The sequence below is a fragment of the Panthera pardus genome, unplaced genomic scaffold (genome assembly GCF_024362965.1).
Source record: "Panthera pardus isolate Hobbes unplaced genomic scaffold, ASM2436296v1 HiC_scaffold_13, whole genome shotgun sequence".
In the NCBI taxonomy this organism is placed as follows: Eukaryota; Metazoa; Chordata; class Mammalia; order Carnivora; family Felidae; genus Panthera; species Panthera pardus.
Genome location: NW_026526688.1, coordinates 169,085,186 through 169,102,728, shown reverse-complemented (window position 1 = coordinate 169,102,728; position 17,543 = coordinate 169,085,186). Strand labels below are relative to the sequence as shown.

At 37.2% G+C, this 17,543-nt stretch overlaps 1 protein-coding gene and 1 pseudogene across 2 annotated transcripts in view; both read left to right on the top strand.

Moving 5' to 3' along the window:
* Nucleotides 1–17,543, top strand: part of GRXCR1 (glutaredoxin and cysteine rich domain containing 1) — a 308,216-nt gene that overhangs the window by 61,148 nt on the left and 229,525 nt on the right. The window lies entirely within an intron of this gene.
* LOC109245668 (39S ribosomal protein L42, mitochondrial-like) lies at nucleotides 3,880–7,890 on the top strand (annotated as a pseudogene).

Here is a 17,543-nt window from a genome sequence, read left to right as displayed (position 1 = left end):
TTTGGATATGGTGGTAGTCACAGACCACAAACAAGAGAGTGAAAAGGAAAAGGCATTTTCAAGTAACATGTGCGAGCGTAGGAGCTGAGTGGGCTGGATTCTGGCTCTGTACCTCTGGAATAAATTGGTTCACTAGGTATCTCCTTATAAAGACATAATGTAAGAGAACCAACAGCGTAAGCCCAGTGATAACCTGAAGCTAACTAGCTTCATGAAAACAAAAAATTATTTATCACACAGAAAGCTTATTTCAAATGAAACTGGTTCCAACATGAGGACATCTACCCATTTTTGCATTCTGAATTACCCAGGTCATCATGTTGATTTCTGAGTGAAGAGCTTTTCATAGCCACACACAATCCTGATTCTTCCAATATTGTCTTATACCCCCCATTTAACCACTGCCCTCCCATTTACAGAGGGATGATTAGCATTATTTTGCAGTCCCGTTTTGTCCGACATAGAAAAGAAAGTTAACAAAAATGGAAAACTCATATGAATTACTGATTCCTTATTTCAGTGTCTGCTTTGAAGAATCTCCAGAAGTAATAAGAAAGTTTGTATATAAGGAATTGCCAGGAAAAAAAAAAAATTGAGAAAAGCCAATACAGGTACCAAAAGCTTAGGCTAAGGGTTACCAGACAGCAAAAGGAAGAGAGACTGGGGGACAGCACTTCAGTCCGCTTTTGCCTCTTACTCACATGGCCTCTGGGCATTCATTACCTGCCCCATAGCCACCAAAAATCTGCAGCAACAGCCCAGGGCCCCTGGGCCATCAGGCAGTGTTCCTTATCAGTTCCTATCAGGTACTGCTGGGACAAAGAGATGATTCAAGCAGGTGTATAATGAACACGCTTTTATGGTTTTATTCCCTTACATCTTTTCTTTCAAACCTCAGGACAGGTGGACCACAATATGACTTCCTCTCCCCAGTATCACTTCATTTTAAGAGTTGCAAGGTCAGTCCCTGAACAGAGGAATTTCCTTGTGGAGTAGTCTACATTGAGTCTGCAGTGTCCAAGCTATACCCATGGGCTAACTTCCCTGCTCTTTTTTTAAAAGTTACCTAGGGGCATCTAGGTGCTAGATGGCTCAGTTGGTTGAGCATCCAACTGTTGATTCCAGCTCAGGTCATGATTTTGTGGTTAGTGAGTTCTGGCCTCACATCAGGCTCTGGGCTGAAAGCATGGAACCTGCTTGGGATTCTCTTTCTCTCTGTCTCTCTGTCCCTCCCCTCCTTGCTCTATCACTCTCAAATAAATAAATAAAGTTAAAAAAAATAAAAAGATAAAGTCACCTGGAGTGATGCAGATTAGAGACTAGACTTCTCTTCTCCAGTACATATTAGCAGACAGACTAGCTGATAGCCCCAGGGGTGTACAAGCTCACAGAAAAAAAAAAATAACTAGGTTCCCAGAGAGTTCATGAAAGACAGATAATGAAACATTATATACCATACAAGTTAGAAACATGGGACAAATAAGTCAAGAATTTAAAAGGAGCACACTAAAGATCTTCAAAGAGATAAGGGGGTTGTGTTTGTTTCCCATTGCTGCTGTAACAGCAATTTAATTACAATTAAAGTTATAGCAAACTTGGTAATAAAAACATGTATGTATTTTCTTAACATACCAGAGGTCAGAGTCAAAGTGGGTCTGATGGGGTTAAAAATCAAGGTATCATCAAGGCTGGTTCCTTCTGGAGGCTCCAAGGAAAAAACTTGCTTTTCTTTTCCAGTTTCTGAAGACCACTTACATTGCATGGCATATGGTTCCTTCTTTGCTCAGAGCCAGCAGTATAGCATCTCTCTTTTGTAACTTCCTACTTGCCTCTTACAAGAATCTTGTGATTACACTGAGCCCACCTGGATAATCCAAGATAATATAATATCCCCATGTCAAAATATTTAAGTTAACCACAACTGCAAAATTCTTTTTGCCATGTGTACTGGGCTGAATAGTGTCCTCCAACAGGATACGTTCAGATCCTAACCTCCAGTAACTGTGAGTGTGACTTTATTTGAAAACAGGATCTTTTCAGATATTATCAAGTTAAAATGAAGTCATACTGAATTAGAGTCAGCCCTAATCCAGTGACTGGTGTCCTTCTAAGAAGAGGGAAATTTTAACACAGACACACACAGAGGAATGCCAATTGATTACATTGGTATATTAGAGTGATATGTCTTGAAATCAAGGAATTCCAAGGATTACAGGCAACACCAAAAACTAAGAGAAAGGCATAGAACAGATTCTCTCCTAGACCCTTCAGAGGGAGCATGCCCTGCCAACACCTTGATTTTAGATATCTAGCTTCCAGGACTGTAAGAAAATACATTTCTGTTGTTTTAATCCATGCAGTTTGTGGTACTTTGTTATGGCATCCTTAGGAAATTAATATACCATGTAAGGTAACATATTCACAGGTTCTAGGGGCTAGAATATGGACATCTTTAGGAGAGCTAATATTCAGCCTACCACAGGAGTATGTTAGTAACACAAATTAACAACAACGAAACCAAAAAGAACCAAGTTGAGAATATTGGATATGAAAAAGAGTTGACGTAAAGAACTAATTAGATGGAATAAATAGCAGGATAACAAGAGCCAAAGACTGAGTTTGTGAGCGGGAAAATTGGTCAGGAAATCTTTCAGAAGGAGCAGTAAATAATGAAGGAAAGGATATAGAGAATAAAAGTCCCCAAATTGGGATTTAAGAGGATATCCCAGAAGGGGCAGAAGGAACAGAGAGGGCAAAATAATGATGGTAAATATCTCAGAATTAAAGAAAGATGTAAGCTTTCAGATTAAAAAGGACTAAAGGTTGCCATGCAGAATAGGTATTGAAAAACCTATGCTTAGACACATTGTATCAAAAGTTAACTGTACTGGGGCACCTGGATGGTGCAGTAGGTTAAGCATCTGACTCTTGATCTTGGCTCAGGTCATGATCTCACAGTTTGTGAGTTGGAGCTCAGCATCGGACTCTGTGCTGATGGCATGGAGTCTGCTTGGGATTCTGTCTCTCCTTCTCTCTGCCCCTCCTCTGCTTGTGCACATTCTCTCTCTCTCTCTTTCCCAAAATTATAAATAAGCTTAAAAAATTAACTGTATTAATAAAGAGAAAACTCTAAAAGGCCACAGAAGAAGAACAGATCAACTAGAATAGTAATTGGACTGACGTTAGAATTCTCAGCATAAGTGCTGTAGGTATGTATCAGAGAAGAAAACTTGATGGAATTAATGGAAAGAAAGGACAAAAAAGATAAATGGCGAGAGTAAAATCACTGGAAATTGTGAAAAAGTAATCCTAATATAATAATAGTTTTAATAAATGTGAATGGTCATCTCACCAGTTAAAAATATGGAAGTTTAGATGATATTTTAAAAAATAAAATGCAAAAAATCAACAGTGCACTATTTAGATTCAAATCAGGCAAAAAGACACAGGAAATTTGAAAACAAAAGGATACAAACTGATATTGGCCGTTATGAACCAAAAGAGAGAGGCCATCTTAGTATCTGACTCCAGTTATGTCAGAGCAAAAAATGTTATATGGGGAAAAAGGGTGATGGTGACACATACTGGTAAAATAATAGAGCAAGGAGGTATAACCATCATGAATGCATATGCTTTAACAGTATAACATCAAACTATACAAAGCTGCAATAGCATAATGGCAGAGAGACATAGTTGTATCAATATATGTTGCAAGAGATTTTAACCTGCTTTCATCAGAAATTGATAAATAAATCAAACACTAAAAAAAAATAAATCAAACACTAATAGAGATGTAAAAGAACTGAGTAATGTAATAAGGAAGCTTGAACTATTTTATATATAATATAGACATATGTATGTGTATGTATATACATACACATGTGTATATACACATACGTGTGTGTATATGTGAGTTTGTATGTGTTTGTGTATTCCCCACATGGAAAATTTACTACACCATAAACGCAGTCTTAAATTCCAAAGAATCAATATCATGTATGCTGTATTCTCTGACCATAATCAATTAACACTAGAAATTTTAAACAGGAAAATAAGCATAGTTTACATAATCCTAAATGTCAGGTTTTATATTAATAAATAATCCTTGGATTAAAAGGAGATTATGAGGATTGAGGTAAGATGGCGGGCTTATGATGAGTGACTGTCAGGGATGAAAATAGGTATGCCTGGAAGCAGAATTTAAAAGCAGTTTCTCTTCAGATCATCTTCTTTCATACCACCTGATAAGCATCTTGAGTCACCATGGTATTAGCAGCAGTAAAATGGGAGATATCGAACAGAACTATCTGGAAACATTTATTTCCAATTCAAAACAGAGCTTTATATTGTGTTTGTCATAAACCTACGTATTCTCCTCTTCCAGATGACCATAATTGCAAGTAGAGTTTGCTTTGACATCTGATGACAGGATGACAGTATGCTACCACCCTTCTGTGGACATTCCGTATGAACATACAAAACCTACCCCACGGCCAGATCCTGTGCATAATAATGAAGAAACACATGATCAAGTGCTGAAAACCAGATTACAAAGAAAAAATGAACACTTTGAGCAAGAACCTATGATAGAACAACGTAGCAAAATGTTCTTTACTAAGCATCGTTTGTGTCCTCGTGGACAGTATCATAGACGTTGTAGGAAACTGGATCCTCCAAAAGACAGATGATATTGAGGTTTTCAGGAATCAAAGAGATGTTATCTTGTGTCTTATTTGCCATTTGAGGAAATGCAATTGAGTATATTCACTGTTATGTAGCAAAACAATAATAAAATGTCTTTTTATATATTAAAAAAAGGGGGGGATCATGAAAGGAATTTTGAAGTTTTAGGACTTAAACAGCAATAAAACCTCACAAGTTACTGTTTGTAAGACACAGCTAACATAGTCCTTTGATGGAAATGTGTAGTTTCAAGTAAATTTACCAGAACACAGAAAGGTTGAAAACAAATAGGCTAAACATTCAGTTGAAGGAGTTGAAAATGTAGCAGAGAGAATACAAAGAAGCCAACTGAAAGAAACAAGGATGAAGAATTAACAACATTAAAAAAGAAATTAATAAAATGAATAAATAAAAATAATAAAAATATGGGGCACCTGGGTGGCCCAGTTTGTTGAGTGTACAATACTTGATTTCAACTCAGGTCATGATCCCAGGGTCATGGGATCAAGTCCTGCATTGTGCTGAGCCTGGAACCTGCTTAAGATGATCTCTCTCTGCCCCTCTTCCCTGCTCGTGCTCTCTAAAATAAAAAAAATAAAAATAAAAATATCAACAAAACTAAAGCTCTCTAGCAAGATCAAGCAAGAAAATGAAAAAGAATGAAAACAGAAACTTGCAATGAAAAAGAAAAATAGCTACAGATATAACAGATTTTTAAGTAAAAAATATTATGAGTAACTACGTCAGAATATACTTGGTAATTTGCAAGATCTTAGCATAAGCTACTTGGAAAAATACAAAGGGCCCAAATTAGAAAAAGTGAATAGGTCAATAAGCAGTAGAGACATTTAATGGTTGTAAAAGACCTCCCTGCCACCAAAACTTTGTAGCCCTTGGTCTCTTTCACATGGAATTTCTGCTAAATTTTCAAGGAAATATTAATCTTATAATTTTTTTTCCAGAAAAGAAGCAGTTCAGCTTATTTAATGAGATTAGTGCAATCTTGATTCCGGTATCAGATAAAAGCAATAAAAATATTATAAGCCAGTTTCACTTGTGGATGCATGTTCCAGTATTCTAAATTAAATATTAGCTATAGAAACATTTGATAATTAAAAATTAATTCATTGTTCAGATCAAGTTCTCCTAGGAATGCACTGAAGTCTCAGCATAAAAAAATATGTCAAGGGAATTCACCATATTAATAGACAAAAAAAAGTGACTAAATTGATGCAGAAAAAGCATTTGATAAATGTAAACACTTATTTGTTGAATAATATGCACCAGGATATGTTAAAATCTAGAGGAACTATGCTAATGTAATATGTTCTAGGAATCTAGGACAAGCTTAGAGTTTGTTATGGCTTGGTCTCATCATTTAATTCTCTGTACTTTTATTGAAGTTGTTCTTCTATTCCCAGAGGTCCATTAAGGAAGGCAGTAAGAATTTTGCTGAAGCATAAAATGACTGGGCAGAAAATGGTCAAAACAGAGGATGGGTTTTAGCTGCAGCTTTTCAAATAGCCTAGGGCAGGGTGGGATGAGAACCAGGGAAATCAATACAAAGATGACTGTAAGCCAAGTGATACACCACTAGTTGCCTAGCCAAGTTTACTCATTCATTTCCTAAACAATAACTTGTAATTTTTGCTCTTATAAAAATAGTAGAACTTTGGGGGGAAAAGATCCTACTATTTCAGTAGGAAGAATATTGTATTTCCCGGCCACAATGTCTGTTAACATTTTGGTGGATAGCCAAATACATATAATATGAAGGAGGAAGAAAAATCCATAACCAGAGAACATTTTTTTTGAAATTATTGCCACCAGCATTTTTTTTTACATTTATTTTTGAGAGAGAGAGAGAGTGAGCACAAGTTGGGGAGGGGCAGAGAGAGAAGGAGACACAGAATCTGAGGCAGGCTCCAGGCTCTGAGCCATCAGCACAGAGCCTGATGCAGGGCTTGAACTCACAAACTGTGAGATCATGACCTGATTTGAAGTCAGATGCTTAACTGACTGAGCCACCAGGTGCCCCTTGCCACCAGCATTTAAACTCACAGCTTTTCTTCTCCGTAGTCCATGCTCTTTCTTGTTTGGGGATCACAGATTCAAATGACTGCAGTGGCCAGACAGGTTTGAAGAGACAAGTTAAAAAGGGTGGCTTGATTGTGTGTTCTGGAAAAAGTGTGATGGTCCAAGGACATTTGAGACAAAGCACGTCTATAGGTCACCAGTTTGCAATCCCCACTTGGCTTACAACTCTTACCCTCATAGCATGTACTACGTAGCTGGGGAAACAGATAAGACATTTTGCATGTGAGAGGAGTATTTGGCAAGAGATAATCCAATGGTATACTATGTGGTATTATTTATATGATCCATAAGTATACAGAGGAAGAGAAATCACTTATGATGTTGGGGTGTTGTTATATCATCATCATTTGTCTTGCTTTTTAGTTTACAAAGTGTTATTAGAATCTTCACTCTATTGTTTCTCACAGAAACCTTGGATGGAAACTAGGAAAAATGTTGTCCATGTTTTACATATGTGGAAGTTCAGTATCAGAGTGCTTGAGCAATTTACCCTTATTCTCATAGATATTAAATAACAGAACTAATATTCACAGTCTTTGTGCTGGGATATTGCAGTGAGCATCTGTGGGACTAGTTATGTCTTTCACTTGTCACAATGTCCCTTTGAGCATTCTACATGGTACCTGTGAAGGAGCCATGTTACAAGTTGACTTCAGCCCTTGGTCAAGCTGGCAAATGAGTTTCATCCCTAGAATGTGGGTACTCAGGACAAAGTGATGGCATAGTCTCTCCAGAGGGAAAGAAGCTGTGATAGGTAAACCTTTATAACTCTTGGCACCCTATCAGATGATGCAGTCTATGGTTTGGGGAACAGAAGAAACAGTCCTTAGAGAAATAAGGGACAAAAAACATACATTTAACAGTAAGCAGAGGCAAGAGATGGAGTCAGAAATTCTATGGCATTCTGGCCTGTGTTTCTAATGACACCCAAGGGCCACCTGCATTCGTATCCTTCCCACAGTTTAAATGTCTAACTTTTGGGCCTCCTGGGTGGCTCAGTTGGTTAAGCGTCCGCCCTTGGCTCAGGTCATGGTCTCGCAGCTCATGGACTCTATGCTGACAGCTCGGATTCTGTCTCTCTCTCTCTCTCTCTCTCTCTCTCTCTCTCTCTCTCTCTGCCCCTCCCCCGCTTGTGTTCTATCTCTGTCTCAAAAATAAATAAACTTAAAAAAAAATAAATGCTCAACTTTTCCTTAGATTATACATATTTTAACTAATTTTTTAATTTTAATTCCAGTATAGTTAAAATTAAGTGTTGTATTATTTTTCGGGGAACAATATATTGTAATATGGATATTCTATACATTACTCGGTGTTCATCACATTAAGTGTATTCTTTAATTCTCTTTGCCTATTTAACCCATTCTCCCACCCACCTCCCCTCTGGTAACCTTCAGTTTGTTCTCTATAGTTAAGAGTGTATTTCTTGGTTTGTCTCTCTTTCTCCTTTGCTCGTTACTTAAATTCCACATATGAGTGAAATCATATGGTATTTTTCTCTCTCTTACTGACTTATTTCACTTAGCATAATACTGTCTAGCTCCATCCATGTTGTTGCAAATGGCAAAATTTCATTATTTTATATGGCTGAGTAATATTCCATTGTGTGTGTGTGTGTATATATATATATAGATATAGATATAGATGTATATATGTGTGTGTGTATATATATATATATATACCACATCTTTATCCATTCATCTATTGATGGACACTGGGGTTGCTTCCATAATTTGGACATTTTAAAAAGTGCTGCAGTAAACATAGGGGTCCATGTATCCCTGTGAATTAGTGTTCTTGTATTTTGGAGTAAATGCCCAGTAGTGTGATTACTGGATTAGAGGGTAGTTCTATTTTTAACTATTTGAGGAAACTTCACACTGTTTTTCAGAGAGGGTGCAGCAGATTGCATTCCCATCAACAGTGTAAGAGGGTTCCCCTTTCTCCATATCCTCACCAGCACCTGTTGTTTCCTGGGTTATTAATTTTAGCTATTCTGACAGATGTGAGGTGGTATCTCATTGTAGTTTTGATTTATATTTTCCTGATGATTCGTCATGTTGAGCATCTTTTCATGTGTCTGTTGGCCATCAGTATGTCTGTTCATGTCTTCAGCCCATTTTTAAATTGGATTATTTGGTTTTGGGGTGTTGGGTTTTCTAATTTCTGTATATATTTTAGATACTAACCCTTTATCAGAGATGTCATTTGCAGATATCTTCTCCCATTCGGTAGTTTACCTTTTAGTTTTGTTGTTTCCTTTGCTGTGCAGAAGCTATTTAGTTTGATGTAGCTCCAGTAGTTTATTTTTGCTTTTATTTTCTTTGCCACAGGATACATATCTAGAAAACTGTTGCTATGGCCAAAGTCAGATAAAGTACTGCCTGTGCTCTCTTCTAGGATTTTTATGATTTCAGGTCTCACATTTAGGTCTTTAATCAATTTTAACTTTATTTTTGTCTATAGTATAAGATAGTGGTCCTGTTTCATTCTTTTGCAGGTAGCTGTCCAGTTTTTCTACACCATTTGTCAAAGAGACTTTTCCCCATTGTATATTCTTTAATTCTTTGTTGAAGATTCATGAGATCTTGACCTGAGCTGAAGTTGCATGCTCAAACCGCTGAGTCACCCAGGCACCCCAGCTTCTGGGTTTTATTTTCTGTTCTATTGATCTATGTGTCTATTTTTATGTCAATCCCATACGATTTTGATTGCTATAGCTTTGTAATATACCTTGAATTCTGGAATTGTGATACCTTCAGTTTTGTTCTGCTTTTTTAAGAATTCTTTGGCTATTTGAGGTCTTTTGTGGTTCCATATAAATTTTAGGGTTGTTTGTTATAGTTCTGTAAAAAATGCTATTGGTATTTTGATGGGGATTGCGTTAAATGTGTAGATTGCTTTGGCTAGTATAGACATTTTAACGATATTAATTCTTCCAGTCCATGAGCATGGAATATCTTTCCATTTGTTTGTGTTGTCTTCAATTTCTTTCATCAGTGTTTTATAGTTTTCAGAATACAGGTCTTTCACCTCTTTAGTTAAGTGTATTCCTAGATATTTTATTATTTTTGGTGGAATTGTAAATGGGATTATTTTCTTAATTCCACTTTCTGCTGCTTCATTATTTGTGTATAAGAATGCAACAGATTTCTGTACGTTGATTTTGTATCCCATGACTTTACTGAATTCATTTATTATTTCTAGTAGATTTTTAGTGGAGTCTTTTGGGTTTTCTATAAATAGTATCATAGCATCTGCAAATAATGAAAGTTTTACTTCTTCTTAACCAATTTGAATGCCTTTTATTATTTCTTCTTCTCCTTCTCCTTCTTTCTTTTTTCTTCCTTCTTCCTTCTTCTTTCTGTCCTCTTCCTGCCTGATTGCTGTGGCTAGGACTTTCAGTATTATGTTGAATAAAAGTGGTGAGAGTGGACATCCTCGTCTTGTTCCTGACCTTAGGAGAAAAGCTTTCATTTCCCCATTGAGTCTGATGTTTGCTGTCGGTTTTTCTTCTTCAGGTTATACTTAAGATAAATTTTCTTCCAGTAAACTCCCTTTGTGCTTAAGCATTAGATGCAGGAAATTTTTATTAGACTTAAAAATGACTTACTCTGTCTTTATACCTTCTGGGTCCAGGAGGGGTTAAAAGATGAGTTTTTCTCTCACGAGGCTTTCAGAGATTCTATCACATATTTGGGAACTTCTCACTTGTAGTTATCTTGTAATAAGTGATGCATTTTCTTCTAGTTCATCACTCAGTCTCTCCTCAGTTACTAGGAATCCAGCAGGGTATATATAAGTCCCATTGCCCTTCCCAGTGGGTCCTGTTGGATAGGACATAATACAAACCTTCATATGTTCTTCTTTTTATGCATGATCCATAATTGGGACACTGGAATCTTTCATGTACTCTTTGATCTGATAAACTCTGGAGTGTAGGTAGACCTCACAGTCTGGATTCATTCATCAGCAGGTAAATGCCTTTCCTCTGGATGTTTAAATTCATCAGATGAGAGTCAGATTCCAATCTACTGAGTTTTCCAAACTTCATGTTCACATATTAAGCTCATATCAAGTAGTTATGTTGAAGCTCCTTTAACTAGTTTGCAGGTGACAGTGGGTACAACAGACCCACTTTTTTCATAATTTTACTTTGATCACCTAGATTATAAATTTCTAGTCTTAAAGTCTAGGAGAGCCAGAGTTAGAAAGTAATACACGTGCTCTGTGTTTTGCCCAGAGAAGAGTTGAACCCACCAGGTTTCCTACTATTATGTTTACCAATTAAGATTTTAAATTCTCTGCGGGTGTTTTTATTTTTGTTTTTTTCCTCAACTTAATGTTTTTTGAATCCATTGTATTATAAATCATTTCTAGAAATATTTCCTACTACAGTGAAATGCTGATTTGTGACCTTGTTTTGGAATATTTTTTTAATTGGACTTTTGTGGAAATCACCTGAATAATGATTAATAATAAGCAGAATAAATTTTATGTGAAAGTTATTTCAGAAGTCATTTATTTTAGTTCTGTGTGACTGCTGTTGCAATTTTCTGGGCATACTAACCAACTAATTTGAAAGTTAAGCTCTTTGTGTGATTGCATGTTTCTTGCCTTTAGAGTAATGAAGATTTTGGAAAGACATCATCAAAGCAGAAATAGGAAGCTTATTGACTCTTGAATATTTAGTGTTTTATTACATTTACCATAAATTCTGGTTTCCTAAGTTAACTAACATGAAACGCATCCAGTTGTAACAGAGTTTGTGTTACCTACAGATTTCAATTTAACAATTTTCTTTCAAGCTTCAGATTTGATGGAAATCCATCAAGTTTCCCAAGGCATGTCTAGCAGAGTGAGGTTGTACATAAGTGTTTTTGCTTGAGTTTCTAGGAGCAGAGCATGGGACAGGAATTCTTGTTCAGGTGGTTTATCAAAAGAGCACTTGAAGAGAAATGAGGACAATAGGATGAAACAGGAAAAAAAGACAAATAAGAAGCTGAGCCAGAATGTGGGCTTAGCTGGAGACTAGCTTGTTTAATCCCACAGGAAGCTTCAAAGTTCTCCCACAACAAAGTTTCTCCTACATCATGGAACTCAGTCATTGGCAGTGGTCTTCCCTTGGAGGGGTAGGTGATCATAGCCTATTAGGCAAGGCTGTTCCTGTTCTTGTGAGGGCAAGTTTCCAGAGACAGGAGTAGCTGTGAGTTATCAACTAATATAGTTGTGAGGGAAAAGTTGCCCCCCCTGTTTACATGATGATGGTTGTTTACCAGCAGGATTCTTTACAGTCCATCCTTTGAGCTCAGATACCCAGAGGTCATGGCACAGCCTCTTCAGAATTCTGATTGGAAAACCTTACAAGGGGGTTACTTGGAGGAGCTCTAGCTGTTGCTGCTGTAGTTTGTCCTGAGATTACAACTAATATGCATCACTTCCTGCCTCCACTGCCAATTTTAAATTCCTCTCCCCAGTGATTAGCGCTTCTGCCAATCTGTGCAGTTTGCCTGGTGGAATGCCCCAGGCCTCATCCTTATTCTGAAGGGTGTGAGCCTTTTGGTCACTCTGCCTTTACCAGGTCATGGTTTCTGTGCTTTCCCATGTACAATTATAGCTGGGAATGAAGGTTACATGGCTTACCTGAGTGCTCAGCATATTCTCCCTTGCCCCTAATCTGTCACAGAAGTTATGGTTCCTCCTGATTGTCCTGGTCCATTATTGCTGTCAGAGTAGTAATCCTTTTCTTCGCTTGCTGATCTCCTGGCACGAGGATCCCAAAGTGAACAGAAAGCAGTGTTAACTCTAAGATTAGTGGGATTCTTGCTGGGTCCTTGGAGGAGGGATTACACAGAACCTAAAATTGTGGAGACATTATGTGTGTTTCCCCAAGTGGGTTTCTGGGGGGTGAGAACGAGTGGGACTGCTTCTTCCTCTATCCCGTCTTAGCCAGACCATTTATTCTACTGTTATGGACATAGCACTATAGAAGGGCTATTGGATTAAGATACTATGCTGAATGATAAAAAGATAGGGCCGTATCCTTTCAAGGTGTTCTCTTCAAGCTTCTATTTTAGCAGCATATTTAAAAGTCCATTTCAATCTCCTAATGGGTTGGCAGCTTAGATGGCACAATATGTGGTAGGAACAATGGATGCTGTTGACACAAGACCACTGTTGCTGCTCCTTCACTGTACAGTGGGTATGTAGGTACATGGTAATGTTATGCAGGATTCCATGGCAGTAAATTAGACATGCTCTGAGCCCTAGGTAGTGGTGCTGGCTGGGAGTTGTGACCCCAAAAAGGCAGAGCTGCACCTGGAATAGTGGGTCAAGCACAGACAGGATGGAACATTACTCTTTCCAGGAGATAAGTGTCTTATTGGTCTTACAGAAAGATAGCACCATTTGGACACTCACTGTTGTTCTCTACTGCTGGCAAGTTAGATGTTCAGCAGTGGCAATAGCAAGATCAGTATTGGTGAGAATTAGCCCACGCCGATGGTCCCTGGACCCACAGACCATGCAAAGGTCCATTTCTTCCACCATGGCCATTCTAGTTCTTGGCTGTTCTATTCCAGCACCAGAGAAGCTGAAGATAGAAGGTGGGTGACCGAGTTATCCTGTTTCTGGCTGTCGAATGCCTCTTCTGACGTAGATTCTCTCTAGTGGATGTTAACATTTGATCTAAAGGTCCTCATTTCAGTTGAACCTTTTTTACATGTATCATTTTCTAAGGGGTTGCTTTAGTTTTATGATGAATATATGTAATTGTGATAACAATATACTGGAAAAATTTTGCCGTTTTACGTGTAGAAATCTTACTTCCATTTAGGTCCCGTAATCCTCTCCACTTTAAAAATTTATTTTCTCTACCCACATCAAAAACCCCATCAACTAGTATTATAGTTTTTGCCTCAAACATGAAACATGATTAAAAAACTCAGGAGAAGTATCGTCTATATTATGTTTACTTCCCAACCTCCCTCCCTTTTTTTAAACCTATTGCATTGTTATTTCTTCCTTTCTGAAGTCATTTACTTTCTGTTTGGAGAATTCCCTGTCTCCATTCTCTATGGGTAGGTCTGCTGCCCTTAGAGGTACACATTCCTTTAGTTTTACTTCATCTGAGATTGTCTTAATTTGCCTTCATACTTGAAGGATATTTTCGCCAGGTATAGAATTTAGGGTTGACGGGTTTTTTTTTTTTCCTTTCAGCACTTGAAAATGTGCTACTTTAGTGTAATATAAACCAGTACTTCTAGGGCTAAAATTTAATTATATGGTTGTAGCCTAAATAGCCTATTTTGATTGGAAAAAGAAAAGACGGGGTACAATTTTTGTTCCTTTTCTTATATTGCAGAAAGTATTTCTTTTTGAAAGGAAATACACATGAAAACATTTTTTTTGGCTGCTCCCAATTGCAGTTGAATACTAGGTAGTTGTTTATTGCTTTCTTTTTCTTCTGAGACATGCAGAGAGAAGCAACTGTTCTGAGGGCAAAGAGGATGAAAACACAAACTAACAGTTTAGTCCAAATGAGCAGCCTGCTGTGTCCAAATGAGAGAGAAGAGAGCCAGTTACACAAAAGCAAAAATCCATCTTGGGAAGCTCTCTGAGGTGAAGTGTCGGGAGTTTGGACTCAGGCATGCCTAGCATTGAATCCCATCTCCACTGTTTACTAGGTGTATGAACTTTGGTGAGTAATTTATCCTCTCTAGATGTCAATCCCCCCACAGGTAACATTGAAATTATACTACTTGGCGTCATTGTGAGAATTTAAACAACAGCAGGATCCTAGCATTCATTCTCAACTGTCTTTCCAGGGTGTTTCAGTTGTATTTCTTCTTCTCCTTTTCATGTAGAGGCAATGTAAAGAAAGATTAAGGAAAACCCACTAGAAAGGGTGTCTGGCTCCAGCTTGGGAAACATGATGAACTAGCAAAGTTAAGATTTATTGTGAAAGGTATAATTTGAATCTTTTATTTCTTTAAGAGTTGTGATGTTATCACCTCCTAAGTTTATAGAGAGCTACTATTATTTAGTTTATTAGTTTCATTATTTTCATGAAGGAGAATATAAAGAAAAGTTTATTAGTCTGGGTCAAATCAAGGGAGAGATATCTTACAGCAACTTGAACAGGAAAGGTTTTATATAAAGAATTATTAACTGCAACAGGACATTGGAGCAATTAGGGTTTTGCTAGTAATAAGTAAAGAGAACATTAACGAATACAGTATAACAGACATAAGTGCAGTTACTACCCAGGGCTGAGATAGAGAGTCCTAAGAATAGATCCCATTTTGCCCCTCTCCTCCACAGCTGAGATCTGAATCCTGTGGGAAAAAGCACAGCCCTTTTAGTGACTGTCGCAGAAGTCACTGTGAGGGTACCCTGGGGGAATTTACTGGAAATGTGTCCTCAGGAACTGGCCAGAATTCTGCTTTCTAGGGCTCCTGGAAAAGTTGTTGAGGAGGTGTATCATTTGAAGCAGTGGTACAAATCTGCCCGAGGGTGGTGATGACCACTGTACTGCTGGCCACTGTGTATTTCAGGAGACTGGCTCTGAAGAAGCCATATACACTGCAGGAATCTGGTGCTGGAAGTGGACTACACTATAGGAACTAGACACTGCAGATGCACTGTGGGAGTCTGCCAAGTGAGTGCATCAGAACGAGGAAGCAAAACCCTTTGCTCCTGCAGTGTCTCTCCAGCACCGTCTACTGACAAAGTTTGACATTATGTGGCAGACAGGGGACAATATTTAAGGGGCCCAGATCCATTCTCACAGAGCAAGCAAAAAGTAAGAATTTGAAGCTAAGAGGTAATAATTTATGACTGGCACATAAGGGATGGAGAATTTATGATTGGAAATCTGTGTTAGAACTTAGTAAGAGTGATTGTCTTTATCTTATGAAAAGCATGGTCTTAATTATTCAAACCATGATACCAATGCACCAATGCCTCCTGGTGGTCGTAATTTGAAATTGCATTTCAAATCTTTGCACCAGTTAGATCTTTTATAATTGAAATTGTATAACATAAGCCATAGGATTGTGGCAAACATAATACTCTATACCCAGAGTTCCTAAATTATAAATTACATTTAAAAGCATATTTCTGGTTAGAGGCACTTAGACTGCAACAGATATTATTGTATAAATTTGAATACGACTTGATTTGATCCTGAAAAATTTATTTAATATTAGGGTTAGGAGTTCAAATGATAGCTAATGTAACTACTCAGATGATTCAGGTTTAAGCCTCTCAGGTTGCTTTCAGGTTTGCAAAATGAGTTAGATACATGGGTTCTAGGGTAAGTTCATGATCCTACTAATTGATTGACTGCTGACATGTGCAAGGGTCTGCAGGACCAAAGAGTATTATTCACGGACTTTCATTAGAAGTAGATGCCATGTATAATTTTTTACTGGATTTTTATAAATGTAATTTTTTACATGTTTAATTTACTTTTTCCTTCTCTGTGACATTTAGCATTTTCTAAAAATTTAAGTGTAGTCGACACACAATATTGTATTAGTTTCAGGTGCACAGCATAGTGACTCAACAATTATATACCTAACAAAATGCTCACCATAGTAGGTGTAGTTACCATCTGCCACCAGAAAAAGTAATTACAATATTATTGATTATGTTCTCTATGCTGTACTTTTTATTTTTGTGACCTACTTATTTTATAACTGGTAGTTGGAACCCCTTAATACCCTTCACCTTTGACAACACATTTCTTTAGGAAGTTCTCCTCTCCTTTGTTTTACATGGCCCTGCTTATTTTTCTCTTCTGGGCTTGTTTTGTTTTGTTTTGAAGCACTTAAAGTGTCAGTATTCCTAAGTTCCATCTTAGATGCTCTCTCTTATTCTGTATGTTTTTTTCCAGGGTGGCAGTATAACATCACACTTAAAAGCATAGAGCTTCTAGTTAGAGAAATCTTGAATATTAGCTCTGCCATTTCCTGCTTTGTGATCTTGGGTAACTTAGTATCTCTAGGCTCAATGTCCTCATCTGTAAAAATGAGCTATCTCCTCTTACCTCCTAGAGTTGTTGAGATTTTGAAATGAGATATATATAAAGCCTTTATCATAGTGCTTAGTGCTTGGCACATAGAAAGTGCCAGATAAACAGTACTTTTGATTATCTATTTGTCTACTTCAAATAATATGCTTATGATTTCAGATCTTTAACTAAAGCTTCTCTGTTGGGCTCCAAATCTCTGTATGAGGTGGTTTCAAATGCCATTTGGGGCCTGTTGTACATCAGTGATGAGGATTACATCAGTACAAGAGGAATTGAAAAAAATAAGGATGCTTCAGTTGAGTTTTGAATTGAAGGCAAGTTAACAATTAAGTTAACTTATTGAATTAACAATAGCCTTTTGTATCAAGATTCATGCCTTAATTTTTGGTGTTGAAATATCCTTTTGTAAGAATGAAATGTTGATATTATAAGATGATAGTTTTTTGTTTTTTAAAGAACACATCCTGTCTTATCAAAAGAAAAAATTGGCAGTCTTAAACTGGTCCCTCATATTTATTTGAAAATTTTGCTGGTATGTGAAACCTAAAAACCTAGGAACCTCTGATCTGTTGGACAGCTTTACCTGAGTAAACTATGAGTGCCTCAAACTTGACACTATAAAAAGTATACTCATTATCTCCTTCTTTCTCTTCACACAAAACCCAACTCCTTTTTATTATATACTGTAAAGGATGTCATAACTCTCCATCCCAGTTAATTGTCAGAA